Genomic DNA, 3,686 nt, shown 5'->3' on the forward strand with positions numbered 1-3,686 from the left:
TATATATATATATATATTTCTGTTTATCGATCTATGTGTGTGTGTGAGCGCGACGCGCATGTGTGTGTGCGCGCGTGTATGTGTGTGTATGTGCGTGCGTATGTGTGTGTGCGCGCGCGCGTGTGTATCAATGTATTTTGCAGTAATAAGATGATGAAACGCTTGGTTTGTTATCTGAGTGTGTCTGATTTTATTTGTTTGATGACACTTCTGCAACGCTACACTGACCGTCCGCTCAGTATGTTGCGCCTATTGCGTCTCTCTTGTAGCAGAATTGCAGTAGATTTCCTTGAGTCCCTCACAAGTACTCATGACAAGAAGTCGAGTTGTTATTCATCGTGAAATGTTATTCAATACTACTAGTTTCTTTGTGCTAAGCTTTATTTATAATAAACAGCAGCCATAAAACTATAGAAACATTGCAATCATTTGATGCGAGATTAAAAAGCAAAGCGCAACGTAATATTCCATTATTACACTGTAAACTAAATCAGATGATTGCAGTGTATTTAATCTTTGCATTATTTACAAAAAAATAATAATAATAAACAAGTAAAAGCAAATGAAAATAAAGACACGAGAAAAGGAAAGTAAATGTGAAAGAAAATGGAAAGAAAGAAGGAGGGAAGGAAAAAAGCAATAAAACTAGTAAACGGTATATGTTTTGCACAGGAGAGAACAGGTGATAGAGAGAGCGTGGAAAGATAAAACAGCAGTTTATGAAGTAGGGAGAGCTATCGATTATCATGTAAAGCGTACAAGTAGAGAAATAAATGAAAAAAAAAAAGAATATTATTCAGTAGAGCTTGAGAAATAACTGACCGAGATGGCCATGCTAGTATCTCGTCCGACACGAGATGGGTAGGAAGTAAATAGATATTAAATAAGCTTATTCACAGGCTCCTCACACTAGTCCCGCCTTTACACTCACGACTGTAAGAGAAAGGCGTGGAATTTGCTGCTCCCCATAAACTGAAAAATAAAATATTTTAAAGCTAGCTTGAAAGAAACCCGACTACTAATAGACAATGAATAAAATTAAATTTCTTTTAGCTTTTCTAAGTGCAGTAAACATTTTAAGTTGCAACGAATCAGCGAAAGAAATAGCACTAATGTAGCCATAAGCATTCCAAAATCACAGTCTAAGAAATGAGGGAAGCCCCTTGTTTCTGACGAAAGCAATAATAATGATTGGTGGGAAAAGTGATATCCTAAAGAACTGCTGCGAAATATTAAATGCAATGTCGAGGAAAGAATGGTATGAAGGTTGTAGTAGCAGCGGCAGCAGTCTTTTATATTTCTATTTGTGCTGGGAATCCCCCTGTTGCAGATGTTGCAAATACACATTCAATATACACAGATTATTCAACAAGCTTGTGTAGTTTCCTATCTTAAGTGCAGAAGCGTACACTAACTCACCTCTATTCTTATCTACCTGCATACATTTATATACATATGCATGTATGTATGTATATATATATATATATATATATATATATATATATATATATATATATATATATATATATATATATATATATGTATACATACATTTATATATATATGCATGTATGTATATATATATATATATATATATATATATATATATATACATTTATATATGCATATATATATACGCATATATACACACATATATCTATATACATATAATTATATATGCATATATATATACACATACATACGTATATATTGACATACATACACATACATATATATATGCATATATATATATATATATATATATATATATATACATACATACATACGTATATATATATACATACACATACATACATATATACATACAGATACATACATACACACATATATATATATATACATGCACACACATGACATATGTGGAAATATATATACAAATATATATATATATATATATATATATATATATATATATATATATATATATATGCATACATACATACGCACATTCATTCATACATACATATATACATACATTCATACATACCTACATACATACATACATACAAACATACATACATACATACGCACATACATATATCGTTGCTACATTTAGTGCTGTCATATCCTTCTTTGTCATAGTTATTTTCGCTATCATACTCTTGTTTCCTAGCAAATGTTGTCTATTCTTAATACTAGGTATGACGTAAACATTAGCATACTAGAGTCGCCATCTAGCGACACTTAGCTGATAATTACCTATTGACTTGTGTTAAAAACGTATCGTCACATATGCTATTAGCTTTCCAACAACATGCTACGACTCATCACCAAGTATTCATAGATATTGTTTCACTATTTTGCCTTTACTATTAAAGAAGCAAAAAGAGATATTTTCAAGGAAAATGACTTTCAGTACAAAAATACGTAAACATAAAGAAATAAACGATAAAACTATTAAATAAGATTAATTCTGGAACAAATGCTACGTCTTAAAGGTGACAGAGGGAGAGATTTTGATTTTGTTTTCTTTACTTTACAATATCTTCTCTACTTGAAGAACAGTACAGTGTGCGAGGAGAAAGAAGGAGAACCGGAGAAAAGGACAAAGAGAACAACGATAAGCAGTGGGAGAAATGAGGAGAAAGAGAGAAGGAAGAGTAGCAGCAAGAAAAGGAATTGAAGGTAAAGACGGGAGGATGAGGAAGGAGGGTAAAAGAAAAAAGGAGAAAAGTAGTAGTTGTAGTAGTAGTAGTAGTAGTAGTAGTAGTAGTAGTAGTAGTAGTAGTAGTAGTAGTAGTAGTAGTTAATACAAGTCTATACGGACGAAAACGGTTACATTGTCTTCCAGAAAACTCTTTATGTGTATATGTATATATGCTGTATATGTGTGTGTGTATACATATACACACACAGATATATATATATATATATATATATATATATATATATATATATATATTATATAGAGAGAGAGAGAGAGAGAGAGAGGGGAGAACTCACACATACACACACGCAATGTTTATATATGCATACTTTTTCATCAGCTTCGACGTAGAAGATTCATTTGTTCGATCAACCGAATGACCTGCTCTTGACAAAATTAGCGTTACACTGTGTGCCAAGATTATGCCATTTCAATTACAGATGCAATTCACCTGACAGGCTTCTATACAATTTCTGCTTACCTCAGTTTCATGCACAAGGCAAGAGTGGATTCTTGGCTGTACAAAATGACACTAGACAAAGTTGCTACACAGTGAGATCGTACCCAGAGTGAATTTCTTATCAATTTATCCAACAGCGCACACACACGTGCACAAACACAATCGCGCGCGTGCACACACACACATACACTCGCTTTCGCACCCTTTGTTACTTATCCGATCTCTGCACCAGATTTGGTCCTCGCACCTCTATACTCCTCAGTTTCTTACTCTTATCTTTCATGATAAAATCTATCAACAACTACTAGAGTGACAAAGGGCACAGCGATGTTCCCTAACCGCGCTAATTTATTCATTTATTGATTCTCAAAATTTTTCCCAGCCCTACACCAGAAATACGCTGACAACAGTATCGGCACCACTTCCTTCTTTCTCTCTCTTTCTCCTCCACCCACCCAAGAGTTATCACTTTAATTTACTTTGTCGGGTTTTTTACCCCCTCCTTATTTTCCTTCCTCTATCTCTGAAACCTTCCTCAATTTCCTTAACACCTTTATT

This window comes from Octopus sinensis, linkage group LG12 (assembly GCF_006345805.1).
Source record: "Octopus sinensis linkage group LG12, ASM634580v1, whole genome shotgun sequence".
Classification (NCBI taxonomy): domain Eukaryota; kingdom Metazoa; phylum Mollusca; class Cephalopoda; order Octopoda; family Octopodidae; genus Octopus; species Octopus sinensis.